Here is a 23,207-nt window from a genome sequence, read left to right on the forward strand (position 1 = left end):
ATCTAGTATAAATACAGGAATGTACTAAATTTCACCATCACAACCCAAACGATTACGTGAATGTTAATTATCAATTCAACGTTCAAATATGACATGATTTTTCTAAAAGTAGTAAAACTACAATACAAAATCTCATATAGGACACAACCTCTTGCAATGGTACAAAGGCTTGCCAGGTTTTTTGAACATATCCAGAATACTCAAGGAGATATTAACTAGAGACAAGTATAACTGACAGACACAAAATTTCAAAAGTAGTAATCGGACACAGCCACATTTAGAGTGGGACAAAAGTGATTGTCTTGTTTGATATTCTGTACCAAATTGTATAACGATGTTTAAAACCTGTTTAGCAGGGTTATTCGGAGATACGTGAGCAACAGAAATTGGAAATTTACAATTCATCTCTGACAGCCTCCTTGTTGGTTTTTTTTTTTGGGGGGGGTTGTTTTGGGTTTTTTGTTTGTTTTTTTTTTTTTGTTTTTTGGGGTTTTTTTGCTGGATATGTTGCTTCCGCTTTGTCACAGGTTTCCAAACAATAATTTAATGATTCATGAGATGAAATGAAAGCGTGACAGTTGAAGAACACATATGCGCCAGTATATTCCACCAAACCATTGCTACTTTGGTTATAAATTGTGAACATGTATTATTGTTTCTCTTCAATACGTACTTGTGCTGGCGCTCTGGATGTTTCATTTCAAGTAAAGTCTTTGCAAATACCTGTATAAGAAAAGTAATAAATATCTTGAACAAAAATAACAATAAAGTCGGTTGACTTGTATTTTGTGGTCGGCTAATACGTTGGCTTATGACTTTTAACAATCCTGTCGTTAATAAAAGTAAGTATAAATCTAGATATGATTGAAAACGATGGTACTATATAATTTGACAATGAACAATGAAATATAAGGAACATTAAAACAAATAGAGATGCGCATTTTAGCGTAAATATAACGACGTTTCTTTTCAGTAGATACGGATCAATTTTAAAAATACCGTCACATATATTTTTACATTGCACAACGTTGAAATGTAAATTTGATTCATTTCTCACATAACTTAGAAACTAGCTTTTACATTGAATCACTCCAAAATATGTATACGTATTTGACTTATGCTCACAAAGCATGAGTGTTTATCTATGCTTACCTGTCCATTTTCAGGTGGATCTCCATTTCCAAATGTGCTGGTCACGATCAGTAAAAGTGATTCGTGTTCAAGATCAACATAGTCATATTCATCCATCGATAGCACCTGCAGGGAAATCAACATCACGTAAGGCACATAAACAGTATAAAGAAATCGCTTTATCCCCCTTCAGATACTAAACAAGTCAAACACTGCACTTTTAGGCAATAATATTATTTTAAACAGTATGCACAATATAATGCATTTATTATACGGAATGTTGTCTCGCACTCTGTTACAAACCTTTGATAAGGTACGAAAATTTCAGTATCAAAGAAACAGTCAGGAGCCTATGTTACCCGGGTGTCATCTTGCGAAAGACAATATGGATGGGTGAATTAAATTATATACGATCCTTCACTCATTCAGTTAACTAATATTTCCTAATATTAGTATAACTGTATGTTTAGGCCTGTTAAAAACTACATGAATCACAATGATTTTCATAAAGGAGAGGCTGGTTAGGTATTCAAATGTCAGCAAAACATTGACGTATTCGTTTTAATTAGGTTGGTCCTACTTTCAGCATCAGTGTAACTTTAGCAAGACAGAATATAAACGTTGAGAATATGGGTCCAACGAAGCTAAGTATAAGGCTGGATTCATTCAACATGTGTACTGTATGAAGCTGTTCGGAAGTATAACACAAATATCGATGAAACTGCACGCTTCTAACAGGTAATGGGAACTTAACTTTTTTCTTTGAATTTCCTGTTTGTCATGTCAGATTGAATGCAGCCATATCGACAGTAAGTGCTCCCATAGGGCCTTACACTGGTATTCATTATAAACACTGAATTGAGGAAGTTCACTGATATATCATATGCCATGGGCTATTTTCAGTCAATAAAAATGTATATTCAGAGATATTTATTTATTTATTTTATGTCTGATAACGAAGGAACTGAAGCAAGAATCTGAAGCTATATTATGTTGGTTAGTGTTAGGTTACATTGGTGTATGGCACATTATGTTGCATATAACGCTAGCTAAATAAATGGTGTGTGATTTCAGAAAATATTCAGACCTTTGCATTGAATGCATGCTTGAAAATCTGGCAGAGTGTCCTAGCAAATCCTTCTGACTTTCCGGTCTCCGTGGCATACAGAATGGTGCATTTTACTCTTCTCGCAAGAGCATTTCCCATAAAATGAACAGATAATTTCACCGCACTGTGAATGAAAACCAATGTTTCCTAGTAAAATATATTTCGTCGAGACTACTTACCCAGTCATTATACCTTCGGAGAACTGCTACTACTTTGCATGTCCAGCCCTCCCGTACACTGCTGTTAGCTAATAAGGAGCTAACAGTTGTCTGCCAATCTATGTGGTGGTCGGGAAGAGTGACCTCCCATTTGGTATAAGACATGGCTGCATATTCTAAGAACTATTCGGTTCCTACTGTAGCGGATGAAAAAGCCTTCTATTAATGTAACTGCGCTTAGGTTGGGAAGGTATATATATAATGATTGGGTAAATATTCTCGAAGAAACATATTTTTCTAGGAAAAATTGGTTTCTTCTTTAAATACTTACCCAGTCATAATACCTTAGGTGAATACCATCAATCTATAATATATGACATAGATTCTAGAGAACTCGGCTGGAGGGGACACCATCTGTATGGGAGCGGCTTAATACAGGGAACAATCCACCAATCGGTATCTCCAGCGGAAGTCGAGAATCCGCGTCTTCAGAAATTGTTTATGGACCTCAAAGGGTAACCTGCTGAGCTGCGGATATATGGCCTACCAGATCGCACTGAGCCCTCTTGGATGAGATATATCGGAGATGAAAGCTAGAGAATGTGAACCCCAATCTCCAACCCACAGCTGGAATGATGTCAGTTAACGAACAGTTCCAATCTAATGTACGGCTGGTAGCAACTCATCTACCATTGGGAGACGAAATAAGTTCATTTGATCCGGGGTTACCCACTTAATACAGGACGAGACAGTCTGTCTTGATATATCATACTGTAATGCCTTTAGAGGTAGTAAGAGGAATGATCTCCTTCAACGCAACGGCTCTGTTGTATTACGGTGCACTACACAGCCAAAACTAATGTTTCTAGGCGAGGCACATGTATCATGACCAAAGTCTGGTTATCCGTGGAAGGCAGGTGGACCATGACGATAGAAGAGTATGCCGTCATGAGTAAGGCTGAACCGTCTTGTCCGAACTGCGTGTAATACGGATCTGCTGATAGGGTAAGTATGTCACTAACACTATGAGGAAGCAGGTCTTGTAGAAAAGGTGTATCTGAGATGCCACTGAAATTGTTTCAAAAGGTGTCTTCTTCAGCCAGCTCAACACAATAGTTAGTTTCCACTTGGGCACAGGGTTGATAATTTTGGCAATGTATACCCAAAGTTGGCGAGTAATTCGGATAAGTCTTTATTTTGGTCGTTATCGTGCTATTTGGTGATGTCCAAATGAGTTAGCATTAGCAGAGCTATAACCTTTCATCGTACACTGTGTTAACTTTCGAAGAGTCAGTGTAAGCTGCTATTTGCGGTACATATTTCTGTTCATTTTTGCATTGCTGAGTGAAAACGTACCATGTGCCTTCGTATTCTTTCAGAAGCAAGTCTTGTAGGACAGGTGTGCCATAGATTCCCTTGAAACTGGTTTAAAATGTGTCTTGTTCAGTCAGGTTAATAACCAAGATATGTTCTACTTGGGCATATGTTTAATGTTTTCGGCCGTGTATACTCAAAGTTGGCGAGTAGGTCGGATACGTCTTTATTTAGTCCGATATATTCTCGTCCGTGATGAAGAAAGGAGTCAGCGATTTCAGAGCGGTACCATTTATCATTGTCGGTGTTAATCTTCTTAGAAAAGCAAGAGTATGTTAGCAATTTACGGTATAGATGCCTGTGCTAGTTTCTCCATCACTGAGTGAAAAGGTACCATGTGCCTTCGTATTCTTTCAGAGTCTAGGGCCTTCTTACTAGAATGATTGTATCTACGACTGGTTTTGAGAATGATTAATGTTTCTGAATGCCTGTTCAATGTAATCCAGACGTACAGGTTCCGTAGCTCTGAATAGGAATGAAACAACTGCGTTCGTGAAAGGCCGAATTTTCTGAGGAGTTCCCGTTGAGAGATTGATAAAGTTGTCATTGATTAACCGGTTCTGTCGTTCGAGTTTTGCAATGGGGATTATGCGACACTCTGATTTGCTTGCCTTCTGTATCACATTTGGAATCATAGGTGTTGCAGGTATACGTATGCGTCCAGGCGATTCAAATCTATTGATAAAGTGTCAACTACCCAGGTTTCGAGTCCGGGAGACCATTCCTTTTGTTTTATTTGGTTGTTCGAAGACAAATATTCGGTTAGTACGTTAGGAGTAGTTGGATATGACAAACGTGTACGTGGATTTGTTTTTGACAACATTACTTTAGAAACTCCCACACCAGGACTTCAAGATCTTGGGATCTAGTTCCTCCTTTTTGTTTGAATTAAGTCCGCACTATTTGAATTGGCTCCTTCTTGTTGTTTAACTCAACACTCTAGAGATGTTGGAGAGAATGAGAACTCTCTTGACAAGCAAATATTCATACCACTAGTGAAAGATTTTCACAGACTCTCCACGGAGAGTGGATGCATGGCTTGCTTCCAGATTGGATGGTAGTAGCTTGGATCCTAGGTATCTGTACAGACGGTAATAACGGGCAGTTGTACTTGTGGACGTATACCCGCCATGAGCCAATTTAGGTTTCCCAAATTCCACTGTCGGTGCCTCAGTCATGTACAGATGAATAGAGGATGGTCCAGTGGGCAAACGTTAGGCCTTCATTCTGGCAGAAGAATCACTTTTGTAATGGGAGCATAGGAAGGCGACCTAGGACAATGCGTCCGTGTCGAATTGTATCAAGCCTAGTAGGCAAAGGAATTCCCGCGCAAATAGACTTCCTCAAAATTAAAGATGCTACCATGGTTTGGAATTCAATACCAGACCCTGAGAGAGACTAAATATGTTGCCTGTTTATTGAACTCAATATCTACGTGGACAAATTGTTGTGATGGTACCAGGTCGGAATTTGTCGCCTTTATGACGAGAATTCATGACTGGTAACGCAGAAGGACCCAGGAGCTGATGTAAAGCCCCAATGGGAGCTCTCTGAATTGTTATACAATGATCTAGGCGATTAGCAGGAAAGTCCTCGAAGCCTTGTCAGCTGTCCCTTGCTGTTGCGCAATAGGAAAATGTCAAACTCCGAGTAGGAAAGGTAAAGAGAACTGCCAAAATGCAGAGTCCCGTGCTGGTGCCTTTGGTACCGGAGCTGTTTTTCAGAGCGTGTCAATGTCAGCTTAGTGGCTGAAGGATAAATTGATTTATCTGCTTTGTATGCCAGAAATTCTCATACAGAGGAAATGTCAGCATGCAGTTTTAGCATGTAAGACAAATAAAGAAAAACGTATAAAACGGTAGTCCTGCACCTGCTTGTTAAAACGCAACGTCGGTTCGGAGCTGAATCTTGAAAAGCTAAACCAGAAAATGAAGTCTAATAAAGCGATCAAGGATGCAGGTAAGACATAGTAGCTATACCACATGTAAGGAAGAGAAGTTTAACCTTGTGAGCCTCACGTGTTATCTTTTAATAAAGTGTGGACGCAAAACTTAATCAAATGACGGTGCCAGGGAAAATATTGGTAGAAAACGATCTGGACTATACTTCGACCTGTAGGGAAGGTCACGGGCGGTACGTATAGGTAAAGCCTTTGACGTATGTCATTCCAATGTTCAGGATACATTGGTAAAGCAAACTCACCTGTATTTTCCAGAAATGACGGAAGTATACATATATGGAGTTTCTTATGGGCATGAAAACATGCTGTCATAAACATATTGTAGCCCTAACCTATTTTGTGAAGTTTTGTAGGCTAACCGTGCGATTGACTAAGAGCTCTTTCAATATGATGGAATGCTTATGCAGATAAACATAAATCATGTGTCGCCTATAGAAACATGCGTGAGCATTACGCGACTGAGTCAACCGTGTATAGAGAGTCGATATGTACTTGTCCGACTAGGGCTAAGTAATACAGATGTGTACACAAGTGTTTACATTAGACACACACAACATTAAAATGAAAGGGACCAGAGGCACCGTATAGATACGTACATACGTACAACGTAGGTGCTGCAAGAGATGTTATGAGGCGATTACCCACCAAGTCTTATACCTAAGAAAAGATCACTCTTCCCGACCCCCAAAACATCAGCGGACAATCTTTTTCTCTCCTTAGCTAAAGGTAATGTCAGGGAGGGCTGAATTGGTGAGGTAGTTCTAGTGCTTCTAAGGTATCATGATTGGGTTACGTATTTCAAGAAGAAACATAAAGTGTATAATAAAATGCTACATATAGAATCACTGATAACCTCAAATTAATGCAGTTTCTTTTAAGTCCAACTAGAAATATACTATTTATGTATATGAAATACTTTCGAATGTTCTTTAGATATTAAATGGATGCTCTATCACAGTTTGTATCTACCTCTTTAGTAATCCAATGAATGCGGACTTACTATCAGCGCCTAATATTTAGAGCTCTAAGTGCTTTACTAAACGGATAACACAAAATATATAAAACGATAAGATTACAAAAGCAAACACTATGAAAGTACAAAACATAAAAATGCTTACAATCATTAATGAAGTAAAGTTTATTAAGTCTTTAAATATATTAATGTAGTCTAAATATGTTAATTTAAGAGCAGTTATGAATGACCTCACAAATTCATTGTATTTAAGATACATAATCAATTTGTTTCAAGTAGCTGGGCCCTGGTACGCAGAAGAACATTGTTCATATTGACTCTTTATGACAGTGTGAACAAAGAAAATAGTGGTGTAAGGAGAGAAACATAAGCTATTTTATGACATGTACACATGGACGATGTCAGTTAGGTAAATTGGACAGGATCAAGTCAACGAAATGTAGCATAGTGAACATATTTTGTGTTTAATTCTGGATTTACTTACTGGCCTAATTGTCGGAATCCAATCTTACGTTTCGGCTTGTCAACACTGTTTGTTGCATCCTTGTCCTTCTTCCAGACGTGTGTTTTCCAGGGAGCGTTCTGCAAAGAAAGTATTCGTGTGTATATGGGCAGTTCCAAATATTTGAATTTGTGTGTGAAAGCCCATATACATTCACCTAGCAAGCAATGCCAACATGAATTTAAACTTCTGAAGACTAATAATGTAAACTTATTGCAAGTGAATTTAAATATCCGTCTTAACCTAGTGGATGTATGTCAATGTCTATAGTATTTTTTTTAAAGAGAAAACTTGGCTACTCTCCTCCTATAATTAATTATGGTGATCTCGAATTGCACAGTGATTTTCAAGTAGCTCATGTAACCAGTGATTAAATGGAATAAAGACTTGTATGCCCTCTTGCGAGTCGCTCGCATTTTATAATGAGTTATCATCTATGGCCAAAGCGCTATTGTGATTTGTGTTTCAATCATTTATAACATCTAACTGATGTCTGTAAAAAATTGTGTGTCACAGTTTTAAGTGGTTTATTTTTGTTCATCTCTTGCTGTTGACAATAATATGTCGTTGTTTATAATTGTCGTGAAATCACTCTTCCCGACCGCCACATAGATTGGCAGACTACTGTTAGCTCCCTATTAGCTAACAGTAGTGTCTGGGAGGGCTGGACTTGCAAAGTAGTAGCAGTTCTCCTAAGGTATAATGATTGGGTATGTAGTCTCGACGAAATATATTTTGCTATATTAGCTATGCTTTATGTAAATACTACTCCAGCTTTTATCGATATAGCAATTATCAATGACATGTCTTGGGAGAGAGAGAGAGGTTGCAGTCTGACATATTACCTGTCAGAATCAGGAAAACGAAACTGGCATTTTATATTTATATTAAGTTTCTCAAGGACTATTGTTTTTCATTATGAATATACTTTCATGCTTGTATTGGTCAATTACAAGAATAATAAATATGGTTGTCCTAAGGATCGCATGGTTTCATTCAGATGCCTTAAGTTAGTAATTCAATAAAGACTTCAGAATATTTAGTTAAACTTTTTAAATCAAAGGTCTATGGGACAGGTATGTTTATTAATACTACCGAAAGCCGCATTAAAGCGGGATGCAAAGAGCGTATTGTAAGTAGGAGGTCAATTATTCCTTTGAACCACCCTTCTGTATACAATGTTTTGGGAAGTTCCACATGACTATCGAGGATGGTGATAAAAAGAACAAACACCTACATTTCTATTGTTCACTCTTTCTCTTTATATATATATATATATATATATATATATATATATATATATATATATATATATATATATATATATATATATATATATATATATATATATATCTCTGTGTATGTGTGTGTGTGTGTGTGTGTGTGTGTGTACTTTCTCAGGTAAACACTGTGTAGGGTACGTTTTAGAGTGTAAGACTCCCATCTGTCAAGGTAAAGGTTCTAGAGGGGAAAAATAAGCAATATACGTAAATGAATATGTTTATACCTACGAAAAACTTTGGTCTGCCTGTATTTTTAGAGTTAACAGCAAACACAAAGCTTAGACACTTGATGTTTGTGAATAAAGCATTACATAAAAAGGTGGTATGTAGGAAATAGATTCGTGACCGGATATCATAAACAATCTGAGTTCAATTTCGTGCATGAAATTCATTATATACCATACAGGCATGATGATTCAAAAGTAAAGCTTCTTACTATTGAATGAATGCAAACTACAAGCTGAGTATCAACTTGAGAATTGTGCGATTTCAAGGGAAGGTGAAAACAAAATTACAAACCCACATTTTATTTAAATAAATAAAAAAATATAAATGTTTTAATAAAGTCTATAACCTGTCTCATATTTATTTTTGTGCAATAAATGTCGTACATTTCATGTTTGATGAATACAATTTTGAGATTATATTTGCACACAGGCGCAGTAATTAGTGTACGTTAATGGCGTTCACGTGTGAAATGGAAGATCTGTTGGCACAGTATAACATAATGTGTATTTAATCTATCGTCGCAACGATATGTTAACGTAATGTGAAGAAATGCACTCTTAATCTATTTTTTGCATTATATTATTGTACCTGATACTCATATGATGGTTTGAGCTTGTAATTTAGCATCTCCTGACGGAAGACAGGCGTTAGGCTGCCACTCATGGGAGGAACTATCCAGACCCAGTCTGATGGACATCCACCACGCAGGCGCTGCTCGTTTTCTAAGTGGCTCATGAAGGACTCGGCGGCGGTATGGTGATCCATAATGGTCACACCTTTCGCCTGCATAATAAATAGACTTTCCACTGCTATGAATGATGCACATAATGGAGTTTTGAACTCAGAAAACGAACCAAAACTAATCAACGTTGTTGTATTTAACAAAGTAACGACAATATGTCATTTTGTCCGACAAAAATTGTTCGCATGGTTATTGATGCTGCCTGAATATATTTTAGTCTTCAAACAATATGTGCAACCTTTATTAAAACGGACCAAGTAAAACTGTCATAGATTCACTACATTATGCGTACTATATTTACTGCTAATAGGTTAAAGATGATTTACCTAATAAGATGACAGTCTTTCGTGCTAATATATGGTGGGATATAGTGTTTGAAGAGGAACGAACCTATAACAGTGCTTGATTTAACCAATAATAACCTACCTGTACAATACGTCAGCTATCATAGTACAAGTATGCTATTATCTCTAATGGAATCTATATGAGAGCACTGAAAATATACGGTACTATTGAAAACAAATATTGATTGAGACTATCATTTACATAGTGAAAATACTAACTATGGTAAATATCGGAAAAAGGATTCGACTATGAAAATAGATTTCTATCGAATAAGACACCCTGCATATTGATTTTCGGCAGTGGTTGACCTTTGTAATATCCTGTATACACATTTGTTTAGATATAGGTGCTTTGCTTAAAATTAAAATAATCATAAGAACAACTACGGCGGAAAACGTGCAAGGTTGCAGCGAAACATAAAACGTTATTAATGGTGTCCACATTCTCTGACCTCTGACATATCTACATACATTTAATTTCCGCCACAATTTTGCAGTTTTGGGGGAAAATCCTGCCAGAGTGATCACCATGCATCTTAAAGAAGATAAAAGTATATAAACCTGATAACTATACAGCACAGCAACATTTATTTCCACCAAGGCTATGTCTTTCCACAGGCTGGAATTCTTCCTTGTGTCTAGCTGCATCTTCTGAGCAACTGTCTGGAATAAAATGTATGTTTGCTAGCTTTATCAAAATTTACTATTCATCATGATATGTTGTGTGGATGATAGGTGAAATTAATATTCGTCCAAATATCATAAGCTTAAGAATTCATATTATTAGTGAAAGCACTTTCGACAAAACTACAAATTATATTGTATGAGCTATATAACATGGTAGTGTTTCTGACAATTCTTAGTAAAACGATTATAATGGCTCAATAATTTGTACTGGCCCAAAGATTAGACTCACCTCCAGGATGTTGTAGCGATTAGGGTCACATAGGTCCCGGGCCCCTACTTCTGTGGACATGTACCAGCCATTAAAGGGGGCGGCTGTGAACTCCAGACCACCGCAGTCGAACATCATATTAGATACTGCTGGCAGCGAATACCATTTTAGGCCGAGGTCGGTAAACCATGGAAATCTGTGACATAAAACACGTTGTTTTCTTTCCTATGATTTTGGTGCAAGCTAAGAAATCGTTTTACTTTTGAGTATAAACAAGGACGACAACATTAGAAGGTTAAAAATCTATATTGATATATTATATAGCTCCTTCCACTTTTTAAATCGTCTAACGAACGGTCGCATTCCAACTTACTACCGCCATACCCATTGCATGACTCAAATCAAACATTCCAATACTTAGTTCTTTGTTTTAAAAAAAGCTGCGAGCAAACAATCCTCGTCTGTACCTTTGTGAAAATGCATTCAAAGGACCCGCAATAACGTTAATATTTCACAACATGACGGTCTGATTAGCTGACACAACGTTAAGATTTCATAACATGACGGTCTGATTGGCTGACACAACGTTAATATTTCACAACATGACGGTCTGATTAGCTGACACAACGTTAAGATTTCATAACATGACGGTCTGATTGGCTGACACAACGTTTCATTTTGCATTATATTAGTGAATCACACATACAAATGTGAACTGATGATGTCGAAAATAGAATGTGTGGCCGCATCGAGACTAATTATAATAGAACGCTCTAGTTCACAATATTTCAGTAAAGACGAAAACAGGTTTTAGATTAAGTAATGCTGCATAATCATACTGGACTAAATTTGATACTCATATAAGATTATCCATGCACCTATGAAACACTGCAATTCTTCCTTGTTGTCAAACTCATTGCACACCCAAAATCAATTGTTTGAAGACGATGAATGACGACAATGCCAATCCTGTTCAAAATTAACCATTAATATAGTTGGAAAGTGGGATCTTTACGGTCAGTAGCCTCTCTTTGCCGTTTTTTTTTTAATAATAAACGATGGTTAAATGTGTACTATTTTAATCAGATTCAAGAGAGCTTTACTTGGGATGCTTCAGTTCAACTTCCAGAACCAATTCAGGTGGGATGTCAAAGAATTCTGGATCATGCTCATTGGCTTGTAGGACCAGTGGGAGGATATCAAATCGTCCATTCTTTCCTTTCCAGCCCAGTTTCTGGCAGACCTGTGCAAAACAACAAATGGCATAGTGAGGAAACCTGTGCATTATATGTTAAAACTAATCAAGTATATTGATAATATAAAATTAAAATCTCATAAAATCACATGTTTTGATATAATAACAAATTACACTTTAAAAGTTAACTTTCCTTTAATCAAATTTCTCAATTAGTAGATAACAAAGTTTTAAGAAATTTATGTCTATGATTTTACATCAATTTGGTTCGGTTATGTCATTTAGAGTCACGTGCAGTGTTTATTTAAAGACTGCCGAGCACACATTAAGAAGCTTTTAGTATACTTCATCTGTCACAGCAAATATTAATTATCATTTAAGAAGTGAATTTAAAAACATTACAAAGCGAAATCATGCAAATGTGGTATTGACCTGAGAAATCGTTCCACGTGCAGCAAGGCACAAAGGGCAGAAAACAACAAAAAAGAGCATTCTGTCCTAAATTGCCAATGCAAAGAAACTATAATGAGATGATACAAGCCTCAGATATTTCTTTTTCAAAATGACGGGTGATAAACTATACTTCAGGAGGTATTTTATAATGATTTTTATTGGCTGGAAATACAATGTTTGGGGTAACCTTGGTGTTACAACCAAAATGACCACAACTGCAAGCATGAGACCTAACACGAAATACACTCAATCAACTCTTCTTATAACTACACAGCCACTTGCACAATAAAAAGTTACCATGTTGATACGTAATCATTTATATGGAACTTTTTAATGACTAAACATGGTCATTACTATATGAAACCGCACTGCCCTACAAAGGGACCACTGTGCTGGATAGAATGCATATAGCATGGACAAAACTATGTGGTTATGAGCTTACTAAAATGTCTTAACAGAATATAGTGAAGCGTCAAATGTAGGTCAAAATGACCTTCTATTAACAAAGATGCATTCAATAAAGTGTCTTTATTGAAGGATGAACATCGGACGAAATATGATTTTTAAACGCAATATTTCAACAAATGCATGTATGAAGCAACGTCACATACACCTTTCTTTAAACGATGTTTAGTACTTATCAAGATGTACGACTTAACCCGAACCCAACTCCACACCAAGTTTCATGATTATATGAGTAATAATATGTAATATTTTTCATTAATTTAGTGTACAAGTCACGTGGTCAATAGTTAAAGGTGACATCCCATCAAGACATAGCTTCTCGCCTAGATGCATACTTATAGATCGTGTGATATACCCTGCCATGAACAACTACCTTCGTAATCCTGAGCAAATTGCAGCCAACCAAATATGAATGTTTGTGTAGGCGTGGCACTTAAAAAGATGCATATAGTCTTTGACACAACACGACGTCATTTTACCTCAGTAAATTCAACGTGGAATGGGTCTCCGATCACCGTTCCATCCGATTGTTTGTAACCGGCATACGAAAACAGCTGTGAGTTCCATACACGAAAGTTGCGTCTTCCACTGATCCGATGTGGAAATATTGTTATGGCGGATCTGTAAAAATGCAATTCTTCGTACAATCAAATTCAGCCTGTAAGCCGAAGAATTTACTCCTAACAAAATTATTTTACGACACTGATTCTGATTTATCAGAATCCTACTAAACCTTTTCTTCGTTTCACCTCGTTTGAGTTGAGATTCAGTTTGATACTACACTGTATCTTTAAACATTAAGCTTTTAAAATATTCGTGTGGACAATTTTAATAGAACGCGTTTGTACATTACACCGATCGATCATGACATTTTACAAATTTACTATCATACGATGCTCAGCATAGGTTGTTCAAAGAAAAGAAATAAAAAAGCATGGAGAAAGTAAGCGACTCTTGTTTCTAAGATATATAAATACACCAATATAATATAGTATGACAGTATTAATGGTATGCGATTCAAAGACCATTACTAATACGTTTGGTAAATATTCTTAGAATGGTTCCTGAATTGCTGTTGCTGTCATTTATATTGGGTTTTTTAAGATAAATAATCAAATGCTAATCAGAATCTCAGATTCATTAATATATGTTTCAGCGCATGATATACGAAGTGTCGTTTGTATTGTATTGTGCATTGAACAATTTTGCCATGAATATATCTGGTTTTTCAACCACATTTTAAACCGTTTATGAAAGTGTTGCTAAAACATATAGCTTAGTAAAACAACCACATAGCTTTCCAAAATATGTGCACAAAGTAAAGATTATGATCGTTAGACCAGCCGATATCCAATCATGCGTTGTTTGTTAAATCCTTAAAGTCAGCTACCTCATTGTCTTGAAACATAAGCAATATTGGATATATGACTGACATTTTCATCCCTAGTTAAAACAGAGAGATGCAATTTTGAAATATTATAAATCAGAATCGCAAACTATAAATATAATTGACATTGTTTGCGATGATTGTTTTCCAGATATCTTACTTGCTACAAACCAAAGCCGGCGAGAGAGTGATGCCCACCGCAACATTAATCTACAGTGCATCTGGGATGCATTCCTCAAAGAATACGAGAACAAAACAGGCCTCCTCGGCTTCTTGGCTAAGTACCTAACATAGATATATTTTGGTATGTTTCATCACGTACACGAAGAAACAGATTTAAGGCGGTATTTGTTGTCTGCAGTTGTATGGTGTGTTCAAAAATGGATTCATAAGAGTCATATTCTATGCAATGGACGCAGATTTTAGTGTTCCAGCTCACGCCATCTTACGAAAGCACACTTTAAGCATATTGTGGATGGCATTTAGAAGCGATTTACTCAAGTCTATGACAAATGCATGACATTATCCGTTTTTCATGCCTTTATATGATTTGATCAGATATCTGATTCGTCTCGCAGCGATTTTAGGAACGCCTGGGGAACATAAAATGGTTATGATGAGGTTATTTTAGATTTTGTAGCACATAGTTGTACCATTACAGAGCAAGCAGTACAATGAAATGTGCTAGCACCACACAGTGTTTCACTCCTTACACGTGACCATCCCAGTACCTGTCTGATTGTTGATGCGGCATCGGCAAGAAGACAATTTGGCACAATACCTCCATCTTGGTCAGGTTGGTTCAGGTGCTCCGAAAGAGTAGCTAACTATTTTGATTATTGATGGGTCAAACGTAAATAAACAAGTTCGAGATTGTCGTCGACATTAAATTGGGGTTGAGGAAGCCATGTGAACAGATGTGGAAGTCATTGAGGGCATAGCCTTTCAATGTATCATACTTGTGTCAGGAACATACTAATCATGACAGTGTCAGTGAAAATATACATAGGAAATGACATTAGTACATAATATGAACTATGCAGATAGGCTGGGGAGTGTTGATGTTACTAATTTAGAAATCTCTTAAAGTAAATACAATAACAGGATCCATATGAACTTAAAATGCGAATTTTGTATATCAGTTTTCATATTATTATCAGCTATTTATGATATGGTGTGTACAGTCACGTGTGTAATTGAAAGAGTTATGATGATACATGTTTCTGCATACACTGTTACCTTGCATATCAAGATACATACTCTATCAATGTTGTGTAATATTATCAAAATTGTTCATCGTTCATCGTAGCACTGTACATTGAAGTCACACTGTCAGATGAAGGACAGATGGTAAATATCAGGAATGTATAAGCATACCTAATATTTCCATCGTTCGTTCCATATTTGATGTGATTGCAAATAGCCTCGAACATTCCTCTCGCAGTGGTTACATGACGAGCATCGAACAACTAAAAAAGTCGAAAATATGTTTCTTGGTCAGATATGTTTACATTTTGAAATATATCTATGGAATACACTCGACGGACAAAGAAAAGATGTCACAGAGGACGCTACAAGGACCGCAACATTTTTACCCTTAGTGGACAAGCGTCATATATATATATATATATGCGAAATATAAAAGTGAATGCAGAAACGAGCACTAAATGGTGTTCTATATACGTATATACGCGGTAGCCTTTATATGGATTACATGTGAAATATTTGCTTGCTATGGTTTTACTCTTATCTATGAACTGTGCTTCATTATACACATCATTTAAGCATTACCAATTTAGAAGATATATGTTCCAGCAAACCAGAAAATAACAGTAAAACAACAAAATAATCTGAGTTGTATATTTATCTAATTAACTGGCTTTAACATTGTCAGCAGATTTTAGTGATTTCAGAAAAGGTGCTTAAGTGCGGAAGTGCTAGACATGGAACTTAGGAAAGAACATTAGTTCAGAAAATTATGTAATAGTGACCTGCTTTGTAAGAACGGATTCATATTGATTAACAAAAATGATCGCACCTGCGTATTCCAGACGTCTTTTGTTCACGTTTAACATATTTGTTTTCCTTCCGTTTCCGTGTTAACCTTCAAGTTTCAAGCTGAGAAGGGTATCCATTCTATGTAGATGAAATTGCTTCTTTCCATATACATTGAACTTAATTAGTTTTAAACATATGCAAAAAGACAGCTGAATCATAGTAGCATACTTTCTCCGTCATTTGATACTCAGATTGTAGCGTTATAAAAGTTTTGGAGTTAAACCCTTCCTTAGACATAAATGGCGTATGCAAGCGTCTGCATATGCAAACATTCAAACATTGATATATAGAGGACGTATTAATGTGTACGTTGTCCATTGAAAATGACAGTTGATGCGAAATAGTGTAATGTACATGTGTTTTCCTAATCGTTCGGCATGCTAGCGGACAATTAAGTGGTCACGGCTACAGAAAACACTTAGCGGAAAAAGTATGGTTATAAGTCTCTTCTCTATTATCTTTCTATGAGTAATAAGGAAAGTCTGCATGCATATGTGTATGTATGCAGGTGTGTATGGTAGCTAGGCATATGTAATTTCAACATACCTGAAGTTTGGACCACTGAATCCGGCCGATACACCTGGGTGCGTTTCTCCACGCAGTCTTTGCTCCGAACGTTAGCTCATCTACTGTCAGATCGTATGTGCCCGTGTTTTCAATGGAATTGAGGACATCAGCCCAGCGCTTTTCGTGGGCAATTTTATCTTGTCTGTTATGGGAAAAAAAAGATCTCCCTTTTAAAAAGTAATGCCTATACTAAAGTCAATCCTATGCAGAGAAAACTTTGGCAAGTTAATCCGATAATTGTTCAACATAAAATGTTGATACTAAAATATTTCTCTAGATTGTAGGTCATAATGTTGAACCAGCATGTTACGGAATGAATTCATTTAGCTTTATAACAATCCTTCCAAAGTATTAATATATTCCATCAAGAGGTTTTAAAAATATAATCTATAGAAACAAACAAAGAGTAGAATGTGGTCTTAAAGTTACTTTTTATGGGTTGTCAGCATGACTCGAAGGCTAAACATACGAGCAACCAATCGAAGGAATAAGCTGAGAATATTTAACCAAAACCGCTTCACAAATTTTCCTTGATTCAACTTAGACCCAGAATCAAACAGGCAAATAAGTATGTCGCACTATGGATATCTATAAATGAGTTTACGAAATATAGGTAAATCGATAATTTAACAAAATCCTTGACGTAAGGATTATATGCATGTGATATTGATTCCTAAAAAAGAGATCGAGGGAGCACGTCAATGTATAATTTGAGTTTATGAAATATAGAGAAATTAAACATTATTCGAACATTTGCACTTCCCACTAGCACGGGCTAAATATTATTCCACAGAAACGTTATATGGTTAGTATTTTAGAGTCACTGCAAAGAAAACGAAAACGTGCATGAATGGATTAGATTTATTCTGATTTTTATTTCCTTTACTTGTGTTCTTGTTTGATTCTTTTGTTTTTTTATGTTTTGTTTTCGTTCCAGTTGGTCGTCTGTCTAAATTGTAAGTCATCAAAACTTGATGGTTGTTTATAGTTGATTTTGTGACGAAGGACTCATAACCCACGGTCATGGACTTGAAATTAGGCAAAGCCATCCCTGATAGACTTCTCGTTGTATTCCTGCGAAAGGCGTATAGCTTCAATTTCCTTGGAATAAAATATCCAATAAATATGTTAAAATTGTTTTTAAACCAACTCTTAGTCTTAGTCTGAAAGCTTCTTCTGAATAATGTATTGACCCTCCTCTTGTTCTAAACGAAGTTTTGGATTTTGAAAATTGTGACGAGGTATTTGATTCGTTTTCGACATGCGCAGACAATACACAATTCTTTATTTAAAGATTGATTTTCCATTGAATAATGAGAAACAAAGCTCATTACAGGTGTTAAACCGGCTGCATACATTAAAATAACAAGCAGCTTGAATAAGCAACTTTCATTATATAAATTCATTAGAATATTCAGAGACAATTATGCACACATGTGAATACAATATACATATAAACATATTAAAATCCATCCATCCATCCATCCATACATACATACATACATACATACATACATACACACACACACACACACACACATACATACATCCATACATACATACATACAACCGCTCCGGTGGTCTAAGTGGTTAGAGCGTTCGCCTCGGATACGGGAGGTCGCGGGTTCGTACCCCGGACGAGTCATACCAAAGACTTATAAAAATGGTACGAACAGCTGCGTCGTAGGCGCTCAGCATTAAGAGGGTAGTGTTAGGATTGGTCGGCCTGGTGTCAGAATAATGTGACTAGGTGGGTCATCAAGCTACATGTCTTCGTCATGATCCCTTTAGTGCTAGACATCACTATAAACTGCCACACTGCAGGCATCGTAGTGATATGACTGAAAAATTGTTAAAGCTACGTTAAAAATCTAAATCATACATACATCCATACATACATACATACCTTCATTCATAAATTCATTCATTCATGCATACATATACGTCTTCGCTATCATGCAATGATACCAATTTAATTGTATCGTTATTATTAACAAATTTATACGCTAAAGTCCTATTTATCAGACTTTTTAAAATAAAATGTCAATTAGTTATATAAGTTTATGACTGCTCTGTATCTGCCAGGTTGTCGAGAGTCAACGCCAATATATTTTTTCAGAAGAAAAGAAAACGTACTGGAGAAACTGCCAGATTCTGACTAAAACTAATCAGTTTTCTATGCTTGGAATGTCGGACTTCATCTTACCTTTTAAATTTGACATAGTACTGATCTATAAAATCTATGCTTGGAATGTCGGACTTCATCTTACCTTTTAAATTTGGCATAGTACTGATCTATAAAATATATGCTTGGAATGTCGGACTTCATCTTACCTTTTAAAGTTGGCATAGTACTGATCTATGTTTGGAATGTCGGACTTCATCTTACCTTTTAAAGTTGGCATAGTACTGATCTATGTTTGGAATGTCGGACTTCATCTTACCTTTTAAAGCTGGCATAGTACTGATCAATGTTTGGAATGTCGGTCTTCATCTTACCTTTTAAATTTGGTATAGTACTGATCTATGTTTGGAATGTCGGACTTCATCTTACCTTTTAAAGCTGGCATAGTACTGATCTATAAAATATATGCTTGGAATGTCGGACTTCATCTTACCTTTTAAAGTTGGCATAGTACTGATCTATGCTTGGAATGTCGGACTTCATCTTACCTTTTAAAGTTGGATCTATGCTTGGAATGTCGGACTTTATCTTACCTTTTAAAGCTAGCATAGTACTGATCTATAAAATCTTTTGCATGGTAGATGAGTTCCTTTTTGGGTCGAGATGTTCTTGGGGGTCTGTTTAAAGGAGCCATCATCATGGACCCTATACACCGTTCTGCCGTGCAGCATATATCCTGAAAGTTAGATGCAATATGTATATCTACTTATATGCATAGGGCTTAACGGAGCATCAGCGAACTCATATCCATATATCGATTTTAATATAACTTTCTATGTATTGGTTCTGAAAGGGGCTATTTGATGCGTCAAAGTTTACCCTTTAGAATCGGCGAAAACATTTTGTATCCTATACTTAAATATCATCTACTGAACGGAGGTGCAGTATCCAACTATTTAATTTGCTCGTGTTTTTATTTCCTTGTACCTATTCTACTTAGCATTGATTCAGATCAGCTATCCCTGTTTAATTTCAATTTCTGATAATTGCAGAATATTCAAAATACGGTTGTAAACCAGCATAAGTAGTTGCGTTGATAATCTCCCTAATTCGAACTTGAGAAGATATAATTAAGTTTTCCTACGGCCAACTTCAGGAATCAATTGTGAGCATATAATTTCTTTCTTATCTTTGACTTTCATGGAACTCTCGAGTGAGTTGGCTCTTAAAAAGCGATAATTTCAGAAGTGGTCCGATCATCACTGTTAGATATCTCTCCATCGCAAAACTCGAATCTTTAGATCTGGCATCGAATGGATGTCATTTTGTGTCAAAAATTGCGCACATGGAATAGAAGTCATAATAATCCGAACATCACTATCAGTATTAACCAGTGTTAACCTCTTCTTATGCTGGCGTATTTTCTACTCTCTGCAGCGAACAATATAATAACTAGACGAACGATTTATAATGAATCAATCATTAACCCTTTGTTTTCTCTAACGACATACAATAATTATAATTAGATAATTCTCTTTGGCAGCTAATGATTGCTATTCAGCTTAGTGGGAAACCCAGCCAGGGTTAGTGTTATCTTAAGGTGTTCACAAAATTCGTCATTTGTCAAACAAACACACTAAACTATTTATGACTCCGGAATGGGAACTAACTCGTTACAAAACTGTATGTTATATTTGTGATTCGGTCATAGTGCCACTCGTTCATATTACAACTCAATATGAATTTCAAACCGCCCTCTATTAAACATTACTCTAATTCACCAAAACAATATCTAAATGTTGAAATATAACATATTTCATTTACATAAAAGAATTTTAATATAGCAATTTTTAATAGTATACAACTCCAATTGCTGCCTTAGATTTTCCCTCAAGTTGTATCATTGAAAAGTCTGATTTTAGCTAACATGCATGCTCGTACAAAGCATCTCACAGATTTTCCGAGTATTTGGAAAGGGCTGTTACAAATTATCGGTTGTCGTTTAGTAGAAACTGTTGTTTAAAATACTGCATCCGTTCTATGTCCTAAATGATAAGAACTTAATCTAGAACAGCCTGTCCATAGATAAACATACAAATGATTAATTTGCAATATAATTATAATATGAACTTAGATACAGATATATATTTGTCAAAATATTTATTGAGAATATTAATGTTGCACCCATTGTGTTAGTCTGTTCAGAAGTGTAAAATTACAATATGCTCACATAACATTTCATCATAGTCTGCATCTGCACCGAGTGGAAATTCATAGACCATTATTTAGTTTGATTATAATTCACTAGCGAAATGTGTGACACTGAAACAAAAGAGTTAAAGAGACGGATGAGAGAAAGAAAGGGAGAATAAGAGAGAAAGGATACCTCTAATGCCTTCATATGCAGGGTATCCATATATGCAGGTCTTTCATTTGCCGTATTTATCAACTTCACCGCCTTCTGGGGAGTATTCGCAGAGGTGTATAATCCTCTTCTGTCCTTTGGCAAATCTGGAAAATGTTCGCCATCTAATTCTAACAGTTTGGTTTTGTCATCATCATTGTCGTCAACATACCCTAGGTTATCATTGATATGGCGATGCAAATTCCTCTTCTGTGCCTCGATCCTCGAACTATGACCAATGACATATTTAGCTTCGATCGTATCGTCATTATCTTCCTTAGTGCCTGGTGCCTTATTTGACGAACAAAATGTTCTCTTAATTCTTGACATTAACGTTTCAGGCGGATTGATCGGCTTTGTAATTCGCACAGTTTTTGGTTTGCCATCTTCACCAAAACGCGTTTCCAGATGAGCCGTGTAACCATCTTGACATCGAAGCAGCAGAACGACCTGGGACGAGACTGGGATTGATCTGAGAACGATAGCTGCTTCTGCAAATGATTTGCCTTGAAGGCTGATGTCATTCACCTTGACCAATACATCCCCAATCTGCACCAAACCACTTTGCTCCGCACTGCCACCCCTAACAAGACCAGAAATTACGAGAATCGAGCTGTTCTTGTCGCTATGTAAATAAAATCCCAGTTCATCAAGCGGCTGTTTGATAAGTGTTACCTGTATAAGACCTGCGGATAAGGTGTTCTTTTCCATTATGTCGCTCATACGAGCAACGCAGGAACAAGCTATGTCTGAATTGTAATTTGAATTTTCTTATGTATGGTGATATGTTTAGACACTGTAGCACTACGAATTAAGGAATACTGTTATTGTTTCGCACAACCTTTCTTGGAAGAGTGTGGTATTGTCTGAAATAAAAATTACCCCAAAGCTTATTTGTTTATAATGCGACAGATTTTGGAGTAGGTATTGGATCGTACCTAAAGTTTAACAACAACATATCTAAGATCGGGATACTAAACTTAAAGATTTATATTGACCCTAAGGCAATATTGCTATTAAGGAGGTTCTACACACAAACACAACTCTCTCTCTCTCTCTCTCTCTCTCTCTCTCTCTCTTGCTAAATCAGTGAAAGTTTACCAAACTTTGCATAAAAGGTTACAACACACTGTGGGTAGTAGATCATCTTATCCGTATTGAACGAATTAAATCCCAAGAAAAGAAGCAAAAGCAACACATACGTAGGAGGAGGTGTCAACCCTATTTCATGTTATCTGTTTAATGTAGCCAAGGCTGTTTCAGACAAAAAGTAAAGTAACAGCAGCTGGAAAATATAACGAGCTTCTTGTATGTTCTTATGCAGCCGGAGAGACATTCGACTTTACTGCTAAACAGGACAGAACATTTGAAGATTTCTCATCTCTCTCTCAATTCTAGTGTTGAAATGCCAATTATGAAGTCACAATGACACATGAAACCACAATAAAACAACATTAAAGACAAATAAGATTTCAAGCGCAGAAGAAACGCATTAGAAATTTATATTTTATTTCATGAAGTGAAGATCTAAGAGATTTTATATTGGTACTAACATGATCAGATATAATTATATTTTAATGTCTTCAATTATACTCTTATTTGTTAGGTGCAATATAAAGCAACAGTTGCAGTGGCAGTGTTAGCGTATCCAGAAACGAACGTCTTGAAAATAGTAACAATCAGTGTTACATAAGTTATTTAGTCAAATATAAGAAAATTCACGGACTATAACCAACAAATATAATTAAGCATACAGTGACATTTTAATACCATTATTGGCTTAGTCACTTCAGAAGTGAGGGTGGCGACTTGCATGGATATTTTGAGCACAATGAAATACTAGTTCAATTATCCA

At 36.2% G+C, this 23,207-nt stretch overlaps 1 pseudogene; it reads right to left on the reverse strand.

Moving 5' to 3' along the window:
* The window catches only part of LOC149807744 (nitric oxide synthase, salivary gland-like), a 63,069-nt pseudogene extending 41,006 nt beyond the window's left edge, over positions 1 to 22,063 (reverse strand).
* Positions 22,064 to 23,207: the final 1,144 nt, after the last annotated feature.

Source organism: Sinohyriopsis cumingii, chromosome 1 (assembly GCF_028554795.1).
Source record: "Sinohyriopsis cumingii isolate HCF-2022 chromosome 1, ASM2855479v2, whole genome shotgun sequence".
Taxonomy (NCBI): domain Eukaryota; kingdom Metazoa; phylum Mollusca; class Bivalvia; order Unionida; family Unionidae; genus Sinohyriopsis; species Sinohyriopsis cumingii.